General features: G+C 39.8%; 1 protein-coding gene across 9 annotated transcripts in view; it reads left to right on the top strand.

The window, feature by feature from the left end:
- Positions 1-11,114: 11,114 nt before the first annotated feature.
- The window catches only part of zmp:0000001168 (signal-induced proliferation-associated 1-like protein 2), a 58,577-nt gene continuing 41,797 nt past the window's right edge, over positions 11,115-27,894 (top strand). For 5 of the 9 annotated variants that reach the window (XM_044041603.1, XM_044041601.1, XM_044041605.1 and 2 more), the window contains exon 1: positions 11,561-12,069. The gene's annotated coding sequence lies outside the window, so the exon portion shown is untranslated. Of the gene's footprint in view, positions 11,274-11,557; positions 12,070-24,541; positions 24,635-27,894 lie in introns of those variants that run through there. The other 4 variants (XM_044041598.1, XM_044041606.1, XM_044041607.1 and 1 more) reach the window with 4 other exon arrangements.

The following is a 27,894-nucleotide window of genomic DNA, read 5'->3' as shown; positions in this document are numbered from 1 at the left end:
GCAAGTGAGACGCCAGTGTCCACACGCACGCAAGCGAGCGAGCGAGACACCAGCTTCCACACACATGCGTGTGTTGAGGCCACTTTGTCAAATATGTTCACATGCAGCACAAACAGCACCACGGTGCAAAATCTATAAATAATGAAATGTCACGAGGCGTCAGTTCTGTTGGTGTTTTTGTCTTGTTGAGTTCAGTTCTTGTGTTAGTTTAGGTTTAAAGTCACTTTAAGTTCATGTCACTGTTGGTATGGGTTTGATTTTCACTTCCCCTTTTATTTTGGTAAACGTTCATGTCTTCCTGTTGCGTGGTTTGTTCAGTTGTCATTCCCTCATCCCTTCACCTGGTGATCCTTCAGTAATCACTCACACCTGCCCTTGATTCCCTCTGTCATGTGCTGTCATGTGCCAGCGCGTCGTTGATGCTTCCAGAGAACATGTCCCGGTCTGTGTCGCCTTTTTTAAGTGAGCTCTAGCGCCAGGTTTTCTCTAGTTTATTCAACTTCGAGGAAGAAGTGATTTTGATTTTGTTTGTATTTTCGAGAGGAAAATAAAAACCTGTGAATCTTTTATCAAGCCTCCCGAGCAGTGTATCTGCCTCCCTAACATAACGCTGTATTAGGCTGAAATCACATATTTTACAGCTATTAAAAACGTTTATATATTTTAATCACTGACACAATGTTTAATGTCTAACAACGCGAACCTGCTACAAACCCCGGACTGGATTTCATGGACGGACTGGACTGGATTTGGTTTGCTGGTGTGAGTACAACAGAAACTCAAAACAACCAAACAGAAAAAAACACACTTAACACTTAAATGTAAGTGTACAATCAAACTTTAACACTTTGATTTTTATTATATGACATTTAAACTAATATTTAATTAAACATTTAGTTTGGAATGAGTATCAAGTAAAACCTGAAGTGGAGCTCCACTGAATAATATTATGATTATTATTATTATTACTAAGTGATGAGGAAAAAAACCCATGTCAGTATTTTGTAACCTAAGAAAACCAATGTGTAAGTAATTATTGAATGGTGTATTTATGTATTTAAATAAGTAATGACACTTAAGTCATTATTGAATGGTGTATTTATGTATTAAAATAATAAATGACACATTTACGTAATTATTTAATGGTGTATTTATTAATTTAAATAATTAATGACACTTAAGTAATTATTGAATGGTGTATTTATGTATTAAAATAATAAATGACACATTTAAGTAATTATTGCCTAGTCAGGACACACCTCTTTTTATTCCATTTAAATACGTCATATATTTTTTTGTAATTTTAATAATGTAAATATTAGAATTTTAGCTCTATAGCTTCCAGGCCATGTGGCCTAAAGACTTCAAATCAGTGCAGAAACATATTGTTAGACTGCCTAGTCAGGCCACACCTCTTTATATTCCATTTAAATACGTCATATTTTTTTGTAATTTTAATAATGTAAATATTAGCATTTTAGCTCAATAGCTTCCAGCCCATGTGACCTTAAGACACCAAATCAGTGCAGAAACATAGTACTAGCCTGCCTAGTCAGGACATACCTCTTTTTATTCCATTTAAATATCTCCCATACTTTTTATAGTTTTTTAATGTGAATATTAGCATTTTAGCTCAATGGCTTCCAGGTCATGTGACCTAAATAGTTTTGGCCGATTCTACAATCCCAGAGTAAAAGTAAAGCTTTGTTTAGGATACTGGCAAATGACTCTCTGTAACCACGGAGAGCCCTCTCCATCGTAGCTAACCCTGTCCGAGAGCCTCTCTGTAGCCCGACGTGTGCCTCCAAACAATGTTATCATCCGTTGAGGCAACTGAGACCAATGGAGACCGCGGTGCTGTCATTGGTCAGTTAACGACTCATTCCCGCAGCCCCTAGAGTTCTGGCGGTGAATTGCAATACCATACTGAAAACCCTGTCAAAGCGCCTGTATGGTCACAGAGTTGGATACTATAACAGAACACTAAGAGTGACATATAAATCAAAATTGACTCTTAATAGCTCCTTTAGGCCTCCTGTGGAGGGGGGGGTTGAGGGTGGAGGGGTATCTATAAGGTCGGATATTTAAGCATCTGTTGCAAGATGCAATATTAAGGCTAAGTGTGAGACTTTGTCTCCAGAAATTGAAATAAAATAAAGTGATACCGCAATTATTACATTATTGGCTCAGTTATTACATTATGAAAGGATTTTTTTAAATGCAAGGTCAATGACGTAATAAGTTATTACGTTATTGGCAAAAAATTATTACGTTATTGGCTGAACAACTTTATTACATTATTGGCTGAACAACTTTATTACATTATTATTTATTACGTTATTGGTTTTATTACATTTAAATTATTATTACATTATAGGGCGTTATTACGTGATATACGTTATTACGTTATCATTATTACGCACAAGTCTGCCCCACCCACAGCATGAAGGCAGCCCAGCCCATGGCCCACCACCCCCAACCCCCACGTGCCCTCCAAGCCAAGGCGTCAACCCCCCCACAGATCCACCCCGACCCCCGCAGGGCAGACCCACAGCCACCGAGGGACAGTGGGCCTAGGGCCACCAACCCACACAGACCACCAGACAGCCCCAGCGTCCCAGATCCCTGAAATATAATCAATTAGAGGTGCCCAAAGACAGGTCAAATCAAAGACAGCTAATTTTTTTTTTTTATGGAAGCAGACATTCTCTCCACAGAGATGTGATCTAAAATTAGATTCCTGTATTGGTTTAAACTTAAGGTTTTCTTGTTTGTTTTCTTGATTTTTTCATGTCTTTATGTATTCCGTTTAAATCACCCAGTATGCATAGTGCAGGGGAAGGTGGTATGGTGTATTCGAGACATGCTGAGAGGTCCTCGCATACCCTACACCAGAATGTATACACTGGTGTGCATAGCCATATAGCATGCCATATACTGCCGCTGTATGTGACCGGAGCACCGGAGCTGGTCAGCGGTGGCGATGTCTCTGGAGCACAGTCACCGGTCTGATACAGTAACATACAGCGGCAGTTTATTTAGCTCGCCGTGCGCCGCTGGCGATCAGTGTTGCTATTCCTAAGTCTTTTTAACTGATTTACTGTTCGGCTCAATCTTTATGTAGGACGTCTCTTCTGTGATGGCACTCTCGCTGTTTTCTGCGCACGCTGCCATGTTGATATTGTCAGAGAACTAGTGGAGGGAGGGGGAGAAAAATGGAGGTGAGCGAGCGAGTGCTGTAAAGAGGACAAATCAGAAACCCCCTGGAAGAAGTGGGTGTGTGTTTGCCTGTGTCACATTTGCATATAAAGGGACCATGTACGAAAACCGAGCGTTCTGAAAGGGGCGGGTTTAGCAGGGTTATTGAACTGCTATGATGCTTCATACTTATGGTATTTTGACCAAGGCATGTCACTGACATGTTCATTAGGACACCAGGGAACTATTTTAATGGGGGAAATAGGGTATAATATGTTCCCTTTAAGTACTTCTTTCTAACTTATTATTTTCGCATCTCCTGATCACAACACGGTCCGAACTTCCGAAGGAACTGAAGCGTAAGCATCAGGGCTGCAGAGCCAAAGTGAGAGCCAAAGCGAGGAGGTATAAACCAGCCGCACCTGCAATAATCATGGGGAATGTGAGATCTCTGGGGAACAAAATGGACGAGCTCTGTGTGCTTGTGAGGACCAGCTGGGTGTTCAGGGAGAGCAGCCTCATGTGTTTCACTGAGACATGGCTGCACTCACACTTCACCGAGCACAGCGTGGCAGTACCAGGCTTTAAAACTGTGCGGGCGGACAGAGATGCTGCGCTGAGCGGAAAGAAGAAAGGGGGTGGCGTTGCTGTATACGTGAATGAGAAGTGGTGTCACCACAGACATGTCTGTGGGAAGGAGCGTCTGTGGAGCCCGGACATGGAACTTTTGGCTGTGGGAATGCGCCCATACTACCTCCCCAGGGAATACACCTCCGTAATTGTTGTGGCTGTCGACATCCCTCCCTCAGCTGATGCAGCAGCAGTAGACTCTGTCCACTCTGCTGTGTCCAGATTACAGACACAGCATCCCACAGCATTTATCACCATCACTAGGGACTTTAACCACACAAACCAGGACTCTGTTTTACCAACCTTCCACCAATATGTCGACTGCCCCACCAGAAACAATAAAACAATTGACCTTTTGTATGCAAATGCTAGGGATGCATACACAGCCACTGCCCTTCCCCCCTTGGCTTGTCTGATCACAACTTAGTCCAGCTGACTCCCAGGTATGTCCCTGTAGTGAAGAGGCTTCCTGTTGCCACCTGCTCAGTGAGAAGGTACACAGGAGGCTGACATGGCCCTGCAGGACTGCTTTGAGTCTATTGATTGGGATGCGCTCTGCTTGCCACATGGGGAGGACATCAACTCCATGACAGACTGCGTCACAGATTACATCAGGTTCTGTGAACACACGGTTCTCCCTGCCCGGACTGTCCATTGCTTTCCCAACAACAAACCTTCGGTTTACAGAGATCTGAAGACTCTCCTCAACAAAAAGGAAGCTGGAGGAAGCTGGAGTCCAAACTCCAGTAGAATGACATGAGGGAGGTGTGGTGAAGACCATCACTGGATTTAACGTGAATAAGAAATCGACAGAGGGCTCCGTCAAGAGGGCTAATCAGCTGAACCTCTTCTTCAACAGGTTCAGCTAACAGTCTTCCACACAGCCCCCTGCTGCTTCCCCCACACATCACACCTCCCTCCCTCCCCCCCTGCCTCTACCTCTCCCCCGTCTGCCCCCCCTGGAGCACCGCTTGGACACTGTATCACCTCCCCTCCACCGCTCCACCTCTCCCCCACCACCTCCTGCCACCCCCCTCCGTGACAACCACCCAGGTCAGAAGACCACTGGAGAGACTGCAGCAGAACAAGGCTGCAGGCCTGGACGGTCTTAGCCCCAGGCTACTGAGGGCTTGTGCTACCCAGCTGGCTGTGATCCTGCAGCACCTCTTCAACCTGAGCCTCCAACAGGGGATGGTCCCAGCGCTGTGGAAGACATCATGCCTGGTTCCTGTCCCCAAGACAAAGTCATCAGCATCATGTGAACCCAGGGACTACCGCCCAGTGGCTCTGACGTCCCATGTGATGAAGGTGCTGGAGCAGCTGGTCTTGGCCCACCTTAGGTAAAGTCCTCACTGGACCCGCTTCAATTCGCTTATCAGCCCAACCTGGGGTTGGATGACGCCCTCATTTATCTGCTGCATCAAGTTCAGTCTCACCTGGATGGTGCTGGAGGCACTGTGAGAATCACTTTCTTTGATTTCTCCATTGCTTTCAACACCATCCAGCCACTGTCACTGGGAGAGAAGTTGCAGGTGGTGGGTGTGTACACGCCCACCATCTCCTGGAGTACTGACTACCTGACAGGCAGACCACACTTTGTCCGACTGGGTTGTGGTTTGTCTGATGTGGTGGTTAGTGATGTAGGAGCCCCACAGGGAACTGTGCTGTCCCCCTTCCTGTTCACCATATACACCTCAGACTTTAATAATTAATGAAATATTAACCACTCTTTTTCGAAGTATTTGATGAAATTTGGATCATCTACTAATGATGAATGAAATCTCCAGTTTCTGATTGGTGGTGTGATGGCCTTATTAGTTATTTTTAGTGAAACTGGTGCAGGGTCACTCATGGTGATAGGTGAATCAGAGTGTCTGTGACGTCTGATAGAATTGTGCTGTTGGTGAGTCAATTCTAGAGTAGGAGTTGTGTACAGGTGAGAAGGTGTATTCTTTATCAGCTGGATGACAGGAGCGCCAAGCATCACAAAGCCCATAATCACTCATGTATTGTTTAAGTGTTTCTGTCGATTGCCAGTTCTGTGTTGTTCCTGCCTTACTGAGCCTATCAAGTTCTGGGTTGAGTGCCATGTTGAAGTCCCCTCCTATTATCAGTGTTGTCTAAGTGGACAGTGAGGAGAAGAAAGTGTGAAAAAAGACATTAGGACCATATATGTTGGATATACAGAAGTCTGTATTATTGTTTAATAAGTGAAGTATTATAAATCTACCTTCTGGGTCTATCATAGTGTTTTTATGTGTGAAGTTTAATTTTCTATTGCTCATGATCATGATGGCGGCGACTCTGTCTAGAGTTGTAGCTTGCTGTGTATATATGGGGAAATTGTGATGAGGTGAGTCTCTTGTAGTAAGACAATGTCTGCTTGTCAGGTGGTTGAGGACTTTATGTTTTTTATGTTTCGAGCCGATTCCACGCACATTCCAAGTGACAAGCCTGAGTGCATTCATCTTATTAACCGTATCTACTTATCTAGTCTTGTGTGTTTCCCCCCTGGGGGAGGAATAAAGTCAATTCAATTCAATTCAATAGTGTCGCCTCTGTGTATTCTCTGTGATGTCTAATATAGTGTGTATGCGTGTATGCATGCGTGTGTGTGTCTGTGTGTGCGCGTGTATGCGTGGGTGCCTGTCTGACAGCCTATGTGCGAGACTACAGCCTGTATGTGTTTGTGTGTGTATTATATGCGTGTGTGTGTGCGTGTGTGTGTCTGTCTATCTGATAACCTGCAATACTACAGCCTGTATGTGGATGTACGTATGTGCGTGAGTTTTCGCGTTCAGTGCGTGTTTGTGCATGTATGCGTGCGTGTGTGTACGCGTGTGCATGTGTGTGTGTGTATGCATGTGTCTGTGTTTATTTCTAATACTAGTACTAAGACTAATCATTTCACCCGCTGCTTTTGCTTAAACTCTCGTTTACGTAGATCACGTGCGGCGTTTCATTATTTGCTAGCGTAAAGTTAGCTTAGCAGCGATGGCTTCTCTCTCTCCTTCTCCTGCTCTCTCCTGTGTTGTGTGCCACATGTTTAGCAACTCCTCTGCCTCCTTTAGCGATAAAAGTACTTGTAAAAAGTGTAGCTTACTGGCTAGGATGGAGGCGAGGCATAATGAAGTAGAAACTCGGCTCCGCACCATAGAAGCTAAATCAGTTAGCCAGTCCCCTGTAGTCGTGCGGACCACATAGCATTAGCTCCCTCCGCAGCTCCCATGCAGCCGGGGGACAAACAGGGCAGCTGGGTGATTGTCCGCAATAAGAGGCGTAGTGTTAAGGCTAAAAGTCCTGTTCACACCTCAAACAAGTTTTCCCCTCTCAGCACCACACAGACTGAGAAACCAACTCTGGTAATAGGTGACTCTATCTTGAGGAACGTGAAAATAGCGACGCCAGCGACCACAGTCAGGTGTTTTCCCGGGGCCACATACGTAATCTTCTCTGGTCCTTTGCCCAATGTGACCAGTGATGACATGTATAGCCGCATGTCATCATTCAATCGCTGGCTGTCGAGGTGGTGTCCAGAAAACAACATTGGGTTTTTAGATAACTGGCAAAACTTCTGGGGGAAACCTAGTCTCATGAGGAGAGACGGTGTCCATCCCACTTTGGATGGAGCAGCTCTCTTATCTAGCAGCTGAGGACATTTTATTAGAAACCCATGACAATCCAGAGTTGAGAATCTGTTTTAATAAATGATCTAATTTCTGACAATTGTATTGATTTATTCTGTGTAACTGAAACTTGGTTACATGAAGACGATTACATTAGTCTAAATCAAGTCAACTCCACCCACTCATGCTAATACCCATATTCCTAGAAGCTCAGGCCGAGGAGGAGGTGTAGCAGCCATTTTTAATACTAGATTATTAATCAATCCCAAGCCCAAACCAGGATACTCATCGTTTGAAAGCCGTATTCTTAATCTATCCCATCCTAGTTGGAAATCACAGAAACCAATTATGATAGTCACAGTTTATCATCCACCTGCACCTTATTCAGAGTTCCTATCAGAGTTCTCTGAGTTCTTATCTGAGTTAGTGCTTAAGACAGATAAAATCATAATTGTAGGGGATTTCAACATCCATGTAGATGTTGACCGTGATAGTCTTAGCTGCGCATTTAACTCGCTGTTGGAATCAATAGGTTTCATTCAACACGTTAATAAACCAACTCATTGCCTTTGTCACACCCTCGACCTTGTTTTAACTTATGGTATTAATATTGATAACTTAAACATAGTTCCTCAAAACCCTCTCCTTACTGATCATTAGTTACTCACATTTAATTGTACAATAATGAACTACAATAACATAAATAAGAAATCCAGCTACAGCCGGTGCCTGTCTGATAATAATATTAATACATTCAAAGAGACAGTGCAACCTTTATTTAACTCTGTGCCATATGTCAGTACATCTGAAGGTACCTTTTGTGATTTTACTCCCGCCCTCATAGATAACCTTGTTGATAGTACAGCAGCCTCACTGCGTACTACATTAGATTGTGTTGTCCCTCTGAAAAAGAAAGTGGTGAACCAGATGAGCCGAGCACCATGGTTTAACTCCAATACTCATGCTCTTAAACAGGTGTTACGTAGATTAGAACGAAAATGGCGTTCCAATAACCTAGAGGAAGCCTGGAAAGATGGTTTTGTAGCTTACAAAAAAGCCCTACACAAAGCTAGAGTTGCCTATTATTCTTCTTTAATTGAAGAAACTAAGAATAATCATAGATTTCTTTTCAGCACTGTAGCCAGGCTGACACAGAGCCACAGCTCCACTGAACCATCTATTCCTTTAACACTGAGCAGTGATGACTTTATGAACTTTTTTGTAAATAAAATAACATCAATTAGAGAAAAAAATTGATCATCTCCTCCCTCATATTGGGACAGACTCATCTTCTAGCACAAGAGCTTTAGAAGCACCAGGTGCACAGTTAGACAGTTTCTCCCCTATAGAACTCCCTGAGTTAACATCATTAGTTTCATCATCTAAGCCATCAACCTGTCAGTTAGATCCTATCCCCACCAAACTGTTTAAAGATGTGTTTCCTTTAATTAACAGCTCTATATTAAATCAATCTTAGAAAAATCTTGTGGCTAGTCAATTATGTGAATATTTGTGCATTAATGGCTTTAGGTTTTAGATTAAACCATAGCACAGAAACAGCACTAGCTAAAGTTAGTAATGATCTTCTCTTGGCTTCAGATAATGGTCTAGTTTCTTTACTTGTCCTGTTAGATCTTAGTGCTGCATTTGACACCATTGATCATAATATTCTACTGCAGAGATTGGAGCAGACTCTTGGTATCACAGGTGCTGCCCTCTGCTGGTTTAAATCATACTTATCTGATAGATTCCAGTTTGTTCATGTTAATGATAAAGCCTCACTACATACAAAAGTTAATTGTGGAGTTCCACAAGGCTCAGTGCTTGGGCCTATACTTTTTACGTATGTTATATATGCTTCCTCATTATTAGGAAGCACAACATACGCTTTCATTGTTATGCAGATGACACACAGCTATATTTATCAATGAGGCCGGATGAAATAAATCAGGTTGTTCAACTCCAGGAATGTCTAGAGACATTAATAATACTGGGCTACAGTCCCATAACACACTGACAAATAAAGCATCTTACACAACACATAATGTACTTATTCACTGTTCTCAAAATAATAAAGTACATTACACAAGATACACAAATGTACACAAGTGTACTACAAATACATTTAATAATGTAACACATATAACCTAAAGTATAATTATTATAATAAAAATATTATTCTCTGTTCATGACAATTATTAACACACTGTGTTTACTTGCTGGCCAGTTTCTATTATAACTTGATAGTGAATGGTGGGCAAAATGATGTCACCTGGGGCACATGTAGCCTACAGACCTTGAGTTTTAATCAGTCGAATTAAAAGGAATTTTACAAAAATAACAAAATGAAATTAAATTCATAGATCAATGAAGGAACTAAAAAAAATGGTTGCTGTCTAAGGGCCACCCTCTCAGATGGGCCATCCCCCTGACTTCTACTGCATTTCCTCATCCTGGTTTCTTATGCTGATGCATCATTATTATTTTTTTAATTAATATTTTATCTAAAACAATTGCATGTGACAGTTTTCAAGCAAAAATGTGAAATATTGTCTGGTTTCAGTGTCAACATATGATGATTCACTGCTTTTCTTTGCCTTCTCTTCCTTTCACTTCTCCATTTTGGGGTTGTCCGAAGCAGAAAATCTGCCTCCATTTTGTCCAATCCCTTTTGTCCTCTTCTGAACCCTCTCTGGTGCCTTGTTCTTTCTTATGAGTATCATGAGCATCATTTTGTAAATGACTCCTGATTGGACAAAATAAACTGATTGTTTAGTTACACAGCTGGTCCCAGGAAAATCAATTAGAGAAACAATAACAATATTTACACATGATTCACTGAATGATTGATCACTTGGGTCACACAGTATTGTAATGGGTGGCATTGCAGCATCACAGCAAGAGGGTCACTAGTTTGAATCCCATTTCTTCTTGCGTTGGTTTTCTATAGGTACTCCGGTTTCATTCCACAGTCCAAAAACAGGTTAAATGGAGGTTAATTGGACAGTAGGGGTGAATGGTTGTTTCTTTCTGTATGTTGACTGTGATGGACTGGCAACCTGTCCATGGTGGGGGCCGCCCGCCTTTTGCCTTGTGTCAGCTCCCTGTGACCATCATTTCGAGGATACATTAGACAATGAGTGAGTGATTGATCACTAAAATATGAGCAAACAGTAATCAGGACTAACCTTCAAAAAGACAATTGTGTTTTTCTGCAGAGCTGTAAACATCTCAACTGTGTCCACAAGGTGTCACTGCAGCACTGGTTGTTGTAGGATTTTCCAAACTTGGTCTCATAAGAGATCACATTGAAAGTGACACTTATTACATACATGCACTATATACAGTAATAGTAAAAGTAGCATATGTGTCATAATTTAATTTCAAGTATATATATTATATACGTTATGTCTATCTTGGTCAATATTTCTTCATTTGTATTCTTTGGTCTGTTTTGTTCTCTTCTTACATTAAATTAAATATATGCTTTACATGAATGGACACACTCTTAAAACAGCCCTGACCAGAATGAGCACATATTGAGGTATGTTTGTTTTCAAACAAAACTCCTGAACTACTATCAACTAGTGCCTGCATTTTTATTTTTCTTATCTCTTCAAGACACCCTTCACCAACAACGCTGGCTTCTCCTCCCCCACCCCGTCTCGTCCTCTAACCCCACACCAGAGCCTCTGACCTGGTAACACACACAGCCATATGGTATGGTCGGTGATCGGGGGGATGTGCTGGACACTTGGCTGTTGCAGCATGATTCATCTTCTCCCATCCAAAGAATCATTTTTCAAACTCACAGAACAGGTATGTGTTTGAAAGAGTGAAGTACAGTGGCTATTGGTGAAGGAACAGTGGAGGTACCGTGTGATGTTCTCTCTTTCTATGTGTATCTGTCCTGAAGCAAGTTAATTGTTTGTTATGGTCACAACCCTCACTGGTTACATTTGGGGAGAACACACAGTTTATCAAGCAAAGATAATAGTTTGAATGAAAGAAAGACAAATTTAAGAATTTGTTCCCTGAATAAATAGGGTACATTGTGTGTTGTTGTAACATTGCATTAGCATCTGTTCTGCCATATTTCTGAGCATGTTGCATGGTTTTACATGAGATTCGGTTAATTTTTAAATGGATGCTTTATGGATTTCAGTCTACGGCAAAGAGAGCTTGGCCACTGCAGTCTGCAACTGGCTCCAGGAGAGAGCGAGATAGAGTGAGACAGACAGACAGAGAGGGAGAGAGAGAGAGAAGGGAGGAGGAGAAAGAGGGGGTTGGCTCTAGTGTGATGTGAACGGAATAGAATCAGCGCGAAAGGGAGAAAGAGGGAGGACGGCACAAATCAACCTGCCTCTTGACTTAAACAACAGATTAGAGGAGCAGTAGACACAGAGATTGGGAAGTGTGCGTTGTACTGTTTCAGTTGTATTTTTGGAGTGAGGAAGAGGACAATGGACAGGAGGAAGTGAAGCTTGAGGAGGAAAAGAAGCTCACTGTGGAGGAAGATAGCAGAAAAATGCTGTCATGGGGAGAAAAGGGGAGGGAGTCGGCAGAGAGGAACAGGATGGAACATGGCAGGGTTGAGCAGAGCTGAAACGTGGAGGTAAGCTTTTTCTTTCCTCACTGGGATTATGGAGAATTCACATTTTAGCCTGATTTTGTCTCTTTCCGATATAATGGATTCAGATGGATGGCTCTGCACTCTGTCCCACATACCTCTGTAAGGGCATGCACACAGTCAGTCTAGCCAGAGACAATGAAATAGAGGACGTGAAATAATGGCTTGACATTATCGTAGCATCATCCAGTTTTGCCCTCCTTCTATTTGTTTTGTTCTCAGCTTTTCAGAAACAGCTGAGCCGTCTATGTAAACCCTTCTCCCAACCTTTGTCGCATTTCATCCCTGACCATCCCTTGTCACCCTTCCACCACCATCATCATTGCCACCTCTCTATCTTCTTCTTCTATCTAACACTTACCCCACCCCCCCATGATCTTTCCTCTTTCTCTCTCTCTCTCTCTCTCTCTCTCGCTCTCTACATTGTGATCCATCCATCCAGGCAACCAGGCAGGATTGTCTTAAAACAGTGTTATGACATTGTCAAGAAGCCAGTGAGAAGCCTCCTCGCCATGGAACCGCAAAACTCAGAGATGAGGGCAAGGTGGAGGGAGGAGGGGAATGGAGGGACACTGAGAGAATGGAGGATAGACGGAGGAAAAAGCATATGCAGGAACAAAAAAAGATGAGCAGGATATAGCATTTTCCAGATGCATGTTTTAGAAGCCATCACCCAGAGGGGTATTTTGTCTGTTATACCACCACAGTCTGATCAGCACAGACAAAGATGGAACAGACCACAGCCAGAGCTGGGGTGTTTTTTTCAAGGTGGCACAGAAAATGAAGGATGCGGGGAGGCAGGCTCCTCACCCTCCTCACCAACCCCCTGCATACACTGACGGGTAAGAAGGCAGAAATTTGGGGGGATGGGGGGCAAGCAAAGCAGCAGCTTACATAAGACAGTGCACTCAAAGAACAAGCCATTTAATTTACATTGAGCAGCATGGTTCCTCATACAGTGTGGTATTCACTGTGGTCTACATTATTATCTACAATTATAAAATGCAGTTTGGCCTGATGTGATGATGATGGGAGGGGGAATAAGTGATAGGTGACTGTGACTCGTATAATATGCTGTATGTTTGTGGTGAGACTGACCACAGCAACATCAGGATCAACTTTTAAAAGATTCTTCGGCGATGTCAGTGGTCTGTATTTATGTAGCACTTTTCTAGTATTGATGACCACTCAAAGTTGCTAAAGTTTTTGCCATTCTCACACATTCACTCACACATTCATACGATGCATTTATGTGCAGCCTTTTCTATCACACGTCATTCATGCACAGCTGTCAGGAGCAACGTGGGGTGATGTGTCCAAGAACACATTGGCATGTAGACTAGCGGAACAGGGAATCATACTTGCTCTACTACTTAACCACTGTCTCCACATGTGTCACTATACCTGAAGTTCATCTTTATAGAAAATGATGACTGTAATATAACTCATCTTCCATCAACTGCAATTATTTTTAGTTTCTCAATCCAAATAATAAGAATCGTGTTGAAAAGCTAGAAGCATAATTTGATGTACACAGATCTCGAGAAAAACCAAAGCCTCTGTTGTGAATTTCCACTAGGGCTATATCGATAAATTGATTGATTAATAATCAATTACTGAATTAATCGCGAACTATTTTGATAGATTCATCAACTCGATTAATCCGAGTTTTTTAATAGTCAAATCAAGTTTACTGATTTTCCTGCTTCTTAAATGTGAATATTTTCCAATATAAACCATTAAAACTGAATAATTTTGGTTTGTGGACAAAACAATACATTTGAGAACATTATCATTTCAAGGTTTGGGGAAACACTGATCAAAATGTTTTAACATGTTTATTCTGACATCAATAAAACAACCAAAACTACTAAACAGAATAACAGCAGAAAACAAGCTGCACTTTATATTTTTTTTCTGTTCTCAGTCAGTATAGTATCATTCATTATTATCATTCGATTTGGAGCCATTTTGCATGACTACACAGACTCCCTGTGGTGCCACAGCAGGGAAGGCAGTTGGACAGGCAGAGCTTTTCTCTTGTTAGATGGCAGAATGTCACAGTGGCAGTATATAGGCCAGTGGGTGGATCTTCTTAGCTTGTGCCTGGTTGTCTCCTGGGCCCTGTTGGCCACTGGGTAAAGGAACATCAGGTCTCATTGGCTATGATCCAGGCTGTTGCCCTTTTTGTAGCCGTCTTTTGTACAATAATATAGGAGAAGTAAAAAATGAGTAGAAAATTTAAGTGAATTATTAATCGAGAGTATTAGTCAAAGGAGGACTATAACACTGAGCTAAATAGTAAAAATAGTAATTAGGTTTTGTGACCTATTATCACTATTATAAATCTGAAATGTTGCATTTACAGACTCTATCTTTTGTAATGTCTCTGGAAGTTTTAGCAGCATCCACTTAGGCCTGTCAATATATTGATGTTTACCTATATCATGACATGAGACAAGATATGGTCTTAGATTCTGGATATTATCAAATTTTGATAAGGTATTTGTGATAACTTTTCCTGGTTTTAATGGCTGGTGAAATACACTAACAATATAATTGTAAATAATATATTAATTAAAACAAATATGTAATTGGCAAAATTATGATTCAATTATATTTAAAAAAAGTAACTTGATAACACTTATTTAATTTTAAGCCTATATTGTGATAATACATGTTCCCCATATCACCCAGCCCTAACATCCACTGTCTTCAAAAACAATCACATATGGGAACAGTATTCATAGAAATAGGTTCTTTAAGTATGAAGAACAAAACCATTATTCATGAATATTAAGAGATAGAATCAGAAATGTAACCCTGATGTAATAGTCAAAACATAGAAGCTATTGCCTTCATGACACATGTTTATGTAAGCATCTGCTGTCGATGCATATGATGTTCTGTTATATTTAGTTCACCCACATAAATAAAAGTCCTCAAAATGCTCACAAGTTTAAAAGAAAATCTCTCCTTTCAGAGAAATATTGAAGTGTATTGTCCTTAATTGCACAACATATCTTTCAGTTATGTCATACATGGAAAAAGTGCATAAAAGGGTATTCAGAGACCATGGCCATTCATGCCTGCACCACGTCACTTTATCATGGTGCATAGAAATCAAAAAGAGAGAGAGCACCCCACAATGAGAGGAGTGTATAAATACCATCAGGGAGAGTATCTTATTCTAAAGCAATACATATTAGAGATTATCTCTTCTCTTCTAAAGAGCCTCTGTTTTGACACAACTGTCACCTATGTAAAAAGCATGGTAATTGAAGAGTTGAGAGGAGAGAGCAGTTTGAAGAGATAGGTTTCTATGTTGCATTAAGCTACATGGCCAAACAGTGACCACACATAAGAGACTGATATCATGTTTGCTTCAAAATGATACATTACTGCATTTCTCTCATGCTTTACTTTTATTAATCCCCTTAAGGAAATTCTTCTCTGCATTTAACCCATCATCTATTAGGAATCTTCCTAGATTTGGGAGCAGTGGGCACCCACTGAGCGGCACCCGGGGAGCAATGGGGGTTGAGCAGGGCAACTTCAGCCCTTTTGACCTGGTGGGGACTCGAACCGGCAATCATTCGGTTACAAGCCAAGTTCCCTATAATTCCTTAACTGAAAAAACAGTAATAATAACATTGGCCTCAGGCGAACTGTGATGAACTGTAATGGCTCAATGAATCATTGCATGCAAACAATAATGCACACAAGTAATTCAAAGGATACATGCCGGTGTCCTGGTGACACACTGTGCTTTCATTTAAGTGTGACAGACATTCAGAAGCTGTCTCATTTTTACAACACAGCATACATCACAGGAAAAGCTACAGCGAGTCAGCTGCAGTGCAGTCAGCACTGGTTCATGAACTGTTCCTTTCTCTGTAGATCACAAGGTGCAAGACACAGGTGCAAATAATGCAAGTCTACCAGACATGAGAGGATATTAAGAAGTTATCACATAGATATATTCTCACCCTCAACATTTCAATCAACTTTGATTTGTCTGAGGTCACACGGTGGTAAAATGTGGTAATACTGGTTTGACTAAGGGCCTTTCTGTCTGGAGGTTGCATGTCCCCCTGTGACCCCTTATGTGGATAAAGAGGTAGAATATGAGTGAGTGGTTTGTCTTTGTTATGTTTTATTTTTCACTCCATAAATTATACATTCTGTCACTGGATGTGATGAAATGAAAAGCCTGATAATACAAGTACTTACATAACTAAGTTATTCACAATTTGAGAAGTAAATTAAAGTAAAACATATTCAGTTAATAACAGATAATGGCCAGGTGGAAGGGAATTGGGCTTGTAGTTAACCAAAGGGATGCCATGTCTCGGTACCAGGGTGTGTGTGTGTTTGTGTGTGTTCATTACTGGTGTGTAAAAAAAGAAAACAAGTCCAAGTTAAATACAGAGGTCAAAGTCACTGTCATAATCTGTGTGTGCAAATAAAACTAATTCTAATTCTTAGATATTTACATTTTGTTTCCTCTCACTGCTGCTCACTTACACACGTGGACAAAATTGTCGGTACCCTTCGGTTAATGAAAGAAAAACTCACAATGGTCACAGAAATAACTTGAGTCTGGCAAAAGAATTTTGTGAAATTTAACCAATGAAAGTCAGACATTGCTTTTCAACCATGCTTCAACAGAATTATTTAAAAAAAATAATCTCATGAAACAGGACTGGACAAAAATGATGGTACCCTTGCACAACCTTTTGAGGCAATCACTGCAATCGAACAATTCCTGTAACTGTCAATGAGATTTCTGCACCTCTCAGCAGGTATTTTGGCCCACTCCTCATGAGCAAACTGCTCCAGTTGTCTCAGGTTTGAAGTGTGCCTTTTCCAGACAACATGTTTCAGCTCCTTCCAAAGATGCTCAATAGGATTTAGGTCAGGGCTCATAGAAGGCCACTTTAGAATAGTCCAGTGTTTTCCTCTTAGCCATTCTTGGGTGTTTTAGCTGTGTGTTTTGGGTCATTGGCCGGTTGCAAGACCCATGACCTGCGACTGAGACCAAGCTTTCCGACACTGGCCAGCACATTTCTCTCTAGAATGCCTTGATAGTCTTGAGATTTCATTGTACCCTGCACAGATTCAAGAGACCCTGTGCCAGATGCAGCAAAGCGGCCCCAGAACATAACAGAGCCTCCTCCATGTTTCACAGTAGGGACAGTGTTCTTTTCTTGATATGCTTCATTTTTCCATCTGTAAAATCTGTCATCTGTCCATAGGACATTCTCCTAGAAGCTTTGTGACTTGTCAACATGTAGTTTGGTAAATTCCAGTCTGGCTTTTTTATGATTTGTTGTCAACAATGGTGTCCTCCTTGGTCGTCTCCCATTAAGTCCACTTTGGCTCAAACAACGACGGATGGTACGATCTGACACTGATGTTCCTTGAGCTTGAAGTTCACCTTTAATCTCTTTAGAAGTTTTTCTGGGCTCTTTTGTTACCATTCGTATTATCCGTCTCTTTCATTTGTCATCAATTTTCCTCCTGCGGCCACGTCCAGGGAGGTTGGCTACAGTCCCATGGATCTTAAATTTCTGAATAATATGTGCAACTGTAGTCACAGGAACATCAAGCGGCTTGGAGATGGTCTTGGAGCCTTTACCTTTAACATGCTTGTCTATAATTTTCTTTCTAATCTCCTGAGACAACTCCTTCCTTCACTTTCTCTGGTCCATGTTGAGTGTGGTACGCACCATGTCACCAAACAGCACAGTGACTACCTGTAGTCCTATAGGCCCACTGACTGATTACAAGATTGTAGACACCTGTGATGCCAATTAGTGGACACACCTTGAATTAACATGTCTCTTTAGTCACATTATTTACAGGAAATGTTCGATTGCAGTGATTGCCTCAAAAGGTTGTGCAAGGGTACCGTCATTTTTGTCCAGGCCTTTTTCATGAGTTTATTTTTTTAAATAATTCTGTTGAAGCATGGTTGAATAGCAATGTCTGACTTTCATTGGTTAAATTTCATAGAATTCTTATTTATTATTACTTTTGTCAGATTCAAGTTATTTCTGTGACCATTGTGAGTTTTTCTTTCAGCACTGGCTGTAGTAAGCAAAAGTCAGTAGGCTTAAAAAGTAAAGCAAGTGCACCAGCTCAGTTAACTTCATGCATACCACATATTTTCTTCTTTTTTTCTTTTATGTTTTAACATCTTAAATTTCATCACTTTTTGCTGCTGCAGATTTGTTCTTATAAATGCAATTATCTTTTTAATATACATATGATATGTATATATATATGTATATATGAATTGCTTGAATAGTCAACTTTTTATCATCAAGCAAATCATCAAATACTCCTATATCATATGTGACCACTTGTACAAGTAGACTACATATATTTTATTAGACTAGTCACCCGACGGCAAACTCTGCTCCTGACTCCAGCAGAGCATTTGATGTGCTGCGAAAGCTGCAGTCAGTTTAACTTAATTCATTCAACTATAGTTGGAGCTTTTAATCATGTCTACATTAAAAAACGTTTACAAACTTTTATCAATATGTCACCTGATATTTTTGTTATGGGTCAGATCAGGAGGTTTGTAAATCTCTCCCCTAGCTGGGCTCTGTGGCTGAAGTGGATGCCCATGTGTGCATCCACTTCACATACACACAAAGCTGAATTAAAGGAGGAGTAAAACATCGACATATGACAAATGTGTGTGCAGAATAATATAACCCTTGTCGTGATTGCAGAAAACTTACAAAGAAAAAAGATTGTTTAGGGAAGTCCTGTTTCTGTGTGGATAAGGCATTAATGACATATTTTCTGACTAGGTATGTATCTCAACCAGCTCACCTTATGTGATATATGCTGTCACCCACACAATTCATTCTGTACACAAGTCATCCTCTGAAAGTAGAGAAGGTCGGGTAACAGTTCAGAGCACTATTAAAGTAATATTTCTCTGCCTCAGAGATGGCAAAGGGCCGGGTTATCAGTGAGTCGCTGAGCTCATTACAGTAGATAGTCATTGAGTGTGCATACACACACATAAGGTCCTAAAGAGGTAAAAAAAAAAAGGTGTAATTTCAGATACAGAGGAAGTAGCAGTGCTCTTCCAGCACACAGAGTTGATGTCATGGGAATGAACATATCAAACAATAGTGCAAGTTCTTTAACTACTACAGAACAGCACCTAGGTTATGTGAGAGACAATAGTGCTCAAAACTTTTAGCTAGTGCTATTTATTACAAGAGGAAATTTGTTTTTAATGTGGACGATAAAGGGAGCTTTTCTGAGTGTACTTCCCCTTTATATTGAAGGCCACTGTTTACTGCATGTGAACAACAATACAAACAAAGTCTATATGGTTTGTCCATACAATTCTTTGCTCAGACTCTTACAGACAGCATCTGATTTTTCCAAACAATAGCAGCTTGGTTTGTTTAAATCAGCCACAAAAAAGAAGTGAAAGTGGACAAGGTGGCAAAAACATGTCTGGTGACCTTTGTGTTGGTGACGAAATGAGCCAAATGTACACAAATACATGGACTTAGATAAGTAATAGCAAATCGACTGTAGTTTGTGGTTCCCCGATGGTTCATGAGTGGACAAGGGAGCAACCAACCAATGAATAATTAACATCATTGTTGCCCCCCTTGCCCAGCCTCATTAATAATGGATTAGATAGAAGACTTATTTTTAATTTTAAAGGACGTGTGGAGGAGAACAGTTATGTTATATATACAGTTATATATATTAGTTATATTTGACTGTAGAGCTGATGCTTTTGGTGAGATTTGACCTGAGGTTACAACCATAGCAGCAGTACCACACAGCAGGAAAAGGATTACCGTTTCCACCAGGTTATATAGTTACTCCTTCAGAAGTTTTGGAGCTAATCGATCCCCTTTTTCGAAATGGGGCATTGGAGTGTTTTGCTATATTTTGTATTTGAATTGTAATGCTTCAGTCATCATTTATTAAAGGAAATAACTGCCAACACACAGGGAGATCATGCAAACTCCACATAGAAAGGCCCTCTGTCAAACCCTTTTTGCTAGTCACTACACCACTGTGTGGCACCTAATATACAATCAACATTGAAATTTCAGGTCAAACTTACCGTCAAGAAAAAACTGTAACTCTCTGCTGTCTGTTCTTTTTCCAGCACCATGCAGGTCAGTGTGTATGGGGACCAATTGTCAGCTGTTTGACTGGAGAAGAGAGATAACACACATGACAAAGAGTGATAGAGAGAGAGAGAGAGAGAAAGAGAGAGAGAGAGCTGCAGTACCCATCCACTTAGCAGCCTCTACAGACCCAGTCTGCAGTGTGGTGGATGGGAGGGAGGGGCTGCTGGGGAACACTGAGGATGAACTAATTTTCTGTCTCACATCGAGACACATTAATACACATATTCTCCGTTAAAGGCTTTAGAACCAGCTCAGTTCAGAGTCACTGACTAGCAGCTTAGGGATGCTACCTAATCTTAAATGTAACAGGGTTGTGAGGGATCGATAATGCAAGTGAGACTGAGTATGGCTTTAAATTTCCCAAAAATCAATCATTATTAGGGAGTTGATGTAGACCTTGTGGACAAAAATCAGATATGTGGTTTTTAGTAATAGACAGTCACTCAAGTACACACGTATGTTTACACATACATACATTGCATTACATTTCATACATACATACATACATACATTTGGTGTGTGACAGAAAGGGATTTTAAATAAAATATTTTATTATTATTATATGCTATGGATGGGATAGGATAGATTTGTGTATAATCACATGAGCTGAGTGTAGGTTAATCTCAATTACTGGCAAAAAGCAAATAACTGCTCACTCATGTTGCAGATGGGCAGCCAGTCTGCAGTAGGTGTGGAAGTGTTGAGTAGAAATAATGACGACATCCATCCTTCCACCGTTGAAAAGTCTGTCATCGCTTCCTGTTTCACAGGATGCAGGCTTGCACGAGCAAGCGCAAAATAAATCAAGTGGCCATGACTTCCCCAAAATGTTTCATACTTGATGGAACTCACCTCTGACTTTAATTTCTGTCATGACACTGTACAACAGGGACCCATTAACCTTGTCCTTGATTTGACATTGAAGTGGAACTCAAAGCACACGTGACTTTTCAAAGTGAATCTGACAGTAACAAAGGAATAATATAATCCAATTGTGTAAAGACAGTTGTAATCCTAAAAACCAGATTCAATCATGCTGATCCCCAGTGTCAAAAATGTATTGAACCTCAGAAACCTCAGAAAGACTTTACCATAAATACAAAAGTACAACAAAATTGAGCAGCTCTCATACCCTGTATGACAAAAACAAGAAACAACAGAATATTTACATAGAATCACAAACTAGAAAAATAAGAACCATAATAGTAAGAGCATGAATTAGATAAAATACAAAATAAGACAAAAGGTCAGTGTGAGATAAGCAGGGTTGGGGTAGTAGTTCCAACTAAGTCGAACGTATTAATACATGATAGTCTTCTCACTCTGAAAATAGGATATTTCACAGAAACAGTATCTTGCATTGAAATAATAGGAATGTTGTGCCAAGCATAGGAATATTGCACAAAAATCCACACATTCTTTATGTACTGTATATTGAATGGAATATGGAAACTGAGCATTGTATGGTAGAATGATGCATAGAATATTTTACAGAGTTGGTACTGACAAAAATGTAATGTAAAAAATTCAAATAGTTTGAAAAAGCCTTTATGTAATTTAGGCAAGGGTCTTGTTTTACGGAGGCCGCCACATTGCACAGCCATATTTCTACTGTAGCCCTAATGGACAAACTAGCCAGAGTTATGTGTCATGTGTTTCTCATTTCAAAGTAGAAGCTTATGATGCAAATGAGGATGAACAACATCCTTCCTGGTATGTGAAGACCAATTTCCTGACACATATGTGAAAGGGAGGAGTGATACTGCGTTCCATTGACATCAGAAAACGGAACTGGGAGTGATGTCACCCCCAAGTTCGCCATGTTTCAATGGAGAAGTTGGACTTGCAAATGTATGTTTGGTTTGCCATTGTTAACCATTGTTAGCAATATCAGCTGATAACAAGGATCTGGTATTTTGCACACACAAACAGCGAAGAAACATGTATACGGTAAAAAATTAAACAGTATTATGTGTGCAAACAGATTTACTGTGAAACAAATACAAGTGCTTTTAAAAGTAAAAATGGGTTGGAAATCCAGATTCAGGGGGTATTCACTGACCTTGGAAATTTCGAGTCTGACGATAAATGGAATGCATCATTATTAGAGAATTCCTAGTCTAATCTGCATTCTCACCGTTAGATGTCAGTCATTCTTACACATTGGTACACATAGGCCCCTATTTATACTGTATAACTGTATTGTTCAAAAAAAATCTCAGTCTCGTCCCTTTTGTGGCAGAAAAGGAAAACAAAAGCTCCTCTTTTTCTTCTCACATTTTATTGATGTAAAAGACAGCATTATTATAAAATAGTCTGACTTCATGAATATGTGTCAGAGACACCATATTATGATTCATGCTGTGAAATGAGTAAGGAGTTGCTGACACACAGATGACATAAAATCGGTAATGTGGCAAAAAATGCAATTATGATATATTGTCTTACATTAAACAACATCAATCATATATATATGTATATATTATTTTGCTGATGCTGCCAGTTTGACGAGCATCCAGACTGAGACCAGAGGTTTATTGAGTTAAATTGTCGAAAAAATTTAGTGACTTAGCTGTATAAGCTTTAAAACTCACAAATACAGTCAAACGTGAGTAGTGGCTAGCACTGTGCATGGGTTTTCTCCAAGTTCTCCTGTGTCCTCCACAGTACAAAAACATGCTGATACCCCATACTTTTGCCCCATGTCAGATGGGATTGGCTTCAGTGCTCCCATGACCCTCATGTGGAGGATAAATGAACGAATGAACTTGCAAATTAGGAACACATGTTCAATTTTTCATCAACGAACAGCCACAACATCATCACACTCATCACACAACTCCATGCAGAAAGGCCCTTCTTCCGACCTGGTTGCGAACCCAGGTCTTCTTGCAAAGGAAAGAGTGCTAACCACTACACACCAACCGTGTGGCCCAATACAGTCATTATTCTTATAAATGAAAATACAAGTCAAGGTTTCTGGTAACAGGTCAGGTTAGGACAAGGATAACACACATTCACTCTCCATCATGTCCACCATCACTTTTGTTGCCCTCAAACTCACCCCAACAACACATGTTTTATTTTGATCCCTTTATAAGATTGTATTATTGCCCAGCCCTAATATGAAATGTCAGTACAACCAGCTCATACTAATATGTTTTAATATATGTATATATATATATGTATATGTATATATATATATATATATATATATATATATATATATATATATATATATATATATATACATATACATATACATATACATATACATATATATGTCAGTAAACTAAATAATAAATACAAGTCTGTAAATACATAATACTGTTAATAATAACTGCAATCATGTTATAAATATCACAGAGGGGAAAAGTAAAGTGCACACAGACAAGGGACGAAAAAGACTTCAAAATAAGAGGGAATTTCAAGATAAGATGACATGGGCGAGGGAACATGACATGCTGCCTACTGCTCCTGCACCTTTTTGTGTAATGGTAAATGGTTTGTATTTATATAACACTTCTAGTATTGACGACCACTCAAAGCTACTTTACACTACAGTTTTGCCATTCACACCCATTCACTCACATTTCATACAGCATACAGCATTTTCTATTACTTTCATCTTTCATACCCATTCATATGCTGCTGGCACAGCCATCAACAACAAAGTGGGGTTAAGTGTCTTACCCAAGGACACATTGGCATTTAGACTAGCGGAGCTACAAATTAAAAGGCAACTTGCTCTACCACTGACTGAGCTACCGTGTTTTCACTACCGGTGTGTAAAAAAACGATGACTTAAAGTAGAGGTCAAATTTACTACTGCTCATTGGTATGTGTGCTAATTCTAATTTTAGTTTTTCCTGCAAACCAACCCAGTGAAAGTTGGGGTTAGGGTTACCCATAGACCGCCTGTACTGAAAGGTTTTGAAATAAGAGCTTCAATTAATGTTTATTATCTCAGCTCTCCATAACATATTTGATTTATTTTTATAAATCAATTTACAAAATGATCCATTTACAGCCATATTTGGTTTAAGCCCAACAACTTCTTAAATGACTGGATTTTTTTTTCAGAGGATATACATTGCAGTGCAGTGACATTTAGATGGTCATGGTAATACTAAAAACAATAGGTTCCCAAAATGTGATCAAGAACCTTAGGGGCGGCACAAAACACCTCAGTTCCTCTTTACATTGTACTTTTATGTAAGTTATATTGCACACTGCTCTACAGTGGTAACTGAGAGTAAAGAGCAGTTTCTATTCAATAAAGGATTCACTTTTAAAGAGTTGTTCATACTGTATCTTAAATGTTCGTTAAGTGAGGACCGGGTGAAGACTAGATTAAATAGGTAAGTATAATGACAGTTTTGCTTTACATTTGTTATCTTTTTATTTATATATCTTTAACTGGATGGTTGAACCTTTGATTTCCAGCTCTGCTATAGTCAAAGTGTCCCTCGGCAAGTGATTTATCCTCAAGTTGCACCTGATGTCTGTGCTGGCAAAATGTGAATGGGTACTAAAGCTGTGTAATAGAACATGCTGCACATAGATGCGCTGTATGAGTGTGTGAATGAATGGGTGAAAGGAAAAACTGTAGTGTAAAGCAGCTTTGAGTAGAAAAAAATATGATACACAGTATAATTGATTTCATCACCTTTTTTCTGATAGTTCCACTTTCTGTTCTACTGTAAATAGGAAGTCAAATATAGTTTTTTTCTGAGACGATACCACAGCTGTAGAATAGGACTGTTATACTTGCTCATCGAGTTTATCCTTCAACCTATGCTTACAACATACAATATCTGCACCTGGCAGAGCTAAGCTAAGAATGGCTGAGGTCAATGACAGACATTATCAGTCATCATCTTCTTTGGCAAAAACAAAAACTATTTCACCTTACCATTACAGGTAAATAGGGTTTATATAAATCAAAGGTCGATCAGACCAGTGTCTATGAAAAAGTGACTGACTGATGGGTTGGGGTCTTATGCTCAGTAACATGTGATTTGTACAAAGGCAGTCTGTTAAAACTACTGTATTACTGCTTTTCTGCCCCCTTGTGGACACAATTGGGGTGAATGGTTTTCTTTAGTTCCTCACCTGCCATTGTTTTCACTCACCAAAGGACACAGTAAGGAAGTAACAGCTTTGCTGCTTCATAAATCTGATTCATAACATAACAATTGATTCATTCAGAGGTATGCTTGTTTTTTTTTGTTTTATTTATTTATAATTATTTATCAAACTGTTAAACACATTACACAGTTTATGCAGTAAACAGATGTCAAGACCTTACAATTATTTTATATTTTAATATTTGTCACCTTTATATTTATATATTTTGGAAGGTTGAGGGTTCGATTCCTGGCTTCACTAGTCTACATGCTGATGTGTCCTCGGGGAAGACGGTTAACCCCATGTTGCTTCTGATGGTTGTGCCGGCAGCCTATGAATGGTTATGAAAGATGTGTGGTAGAAAATGCTAGCACATAGACGTATGTATGTGCCATTCACCCATTCACTCACACATCCATACAGCATCTCAATTTAAGCACCAGAGAAGAACTTGGTGTTCTTACTAAGTGGCTCATCCGAGTCATATACACAAGCAATGTGGATCAGGTCACCTCAAGTGCACAATCCAACAGGAGGTGTAAATGTTATTTGCAGCATCTAGAAGTAGGGCTGTCCCCTTATGGTTGACCAAACATTGGTCGAGCAGAATAATCATTGATCTGCATTGCAGACTCTGCAACATTTCATTGGTTGTTTAGTCACTGTTTGAATGGTGTTTGTCAAAAAAATCAAAACCTATATGGCTGAATCATGGATAACTGTGTAGTTTGACAGAAGTCACTTCAGTGTTTACGGCCAATGTGCTGCTTACTACAAAGTTTTTAAGTACTATGTCGGGTAAGAAGTCCAAACTTTGGGAACTTTTTTGGGAGAGTGAAGTATGACCCCAAGAAGGTGATGTGCAAGCTCTGCAGGCAGACATTTACTTACTTTTAACATATGTTAAATTGTCCCTAAGATGATTGGTGACTGATGGTAATGTTATTCAGTTGAAGTTGAAGTTTAATACATTCATAAAATGTTACAACCTCTCCTCAAACTGATACATAAATATGGGTTGTTTTGGCTAACCCCTGAATACAACCAAGTTTTTAGCGAACCTATTTTTCAACTCAACTAGGCACAAGTGTTGTGAGGTTAGTAAGGTTAGGGTTAGGTCCCACAGAAAGAGTGAGGTTAGGGCTAAAAAAAAAAAAGACAGGGTAGGCAGTAAGTGACAGACAATGGCATAAAAAAAAGTATAACATTTAAACATGTAAAAGTCTTCTTTTAAAAGTTCTTCAATTGCTTTGTTAACAAGTGACAGGCTCCGTACCCACCCCCACAAATTTGCACAAACAATTTATAATTGATTGTGGTGGTGTTGATTAAGTACTGTGTTGAAAATCAACAAAATATTCTGTCAATTATCAATAGCTGGTTGAGCTGACATTTGCTGCATCATGGGTGTGCACTACTGCACTCACTAGAAAAAATAATAATTCCAAACCTCATTATAAATTGTGTTTTTGTTAAAAGTTAGTATGATGTTCTACTAGATTTAAATCAACTAAATGTTCAGATCCTCTTTGCTGATTGTTCCCAATCCACAGAGTCAACAGCCAATCACAGTTATTCTGTGCTTCACAGGTTGAAATATGTAGCTCACTCCATGCATGGAACATCTGTTTAATTTTGGCTATTAATTAAGTATTGATTTTAAGGTTTTGTATGTATCTGCAGCGTAGAACATTGTTAAAATGTTACTTATTACATCCTTTGTCAGACCTGGAACTCAAACTTTTTTGTTGCCTTGCAAAAAATAAATAAATTAAGATTTACATTAAAATCTTCAACATGCCAGTGATTAGTAGATGAATGGCCTCAAATGACGACCAATGGTCAACCAAGAAAATCCTTGAAGATACAAGAAAATTGAGGGCTGCCCTATTTAGAAGATTGTTATGGTACAAATATTGGAGAATTAACAGAGAATTTCTAAAAAGGATAACCAGGGGGTGTGTAGAACTAGGACAGACTATACCTCTCGAGGTGGGGTCAGCAAAGGTGGACACCCATCTGACATTGCATATCTAGACATTGCTAGAGTATATTAAATACTATGGTGGTTAAATTTCCATATCACCTAAAAGAACATTGGACAATCGTTTTCCCAGAGCCCGTTTAGCCCTGAGTTTGCCCACATAGCGTCACACATACCCTGATAGCCACACAACATTTCCCATCATGCAACACATAGCAGTTGTAGCCACGGTGGCGTTTCCAAGCCGAGTTTTGTATCAGGTTTGATCACCATGTTCAGGATGTGATGTATTTAAAAGAGTATGTTTGAAGGGGTAAATATGTGTGGATATTTATATGTATTGTGATGTGATATTATGATGTTAAATCTATTTTCTATGGTTATTATAATGATTTTGCTTGGAGATGTATTACCTATCCTAGTGAGTTCTCCCAATTAGTAGCTGATTGGTAGGCTTATTTAAAGCTAGTGGGGAGACTCGGTAAGGAGGTTCAGGGTTGTCATACG

The sequence above is a fragment of the Solea senegalensis genome, linkage group LG13 (genome assembly GCF_019176455.1).
Source record: "Solea senegalensis isolate Sse05_10M linkage group LG13, IFAPA_SoseM_1, whole genome shotgun sequence".
Lineage (NCBI taxonomy): Eukaryota > Metazoa > Chordata > Actinopteri > Pleuronectiformes > Soleidae > Solea > Solea senegalensis.
This window is presented reverse-complemented; position numbering and strand designations above follow the sequence as displayed.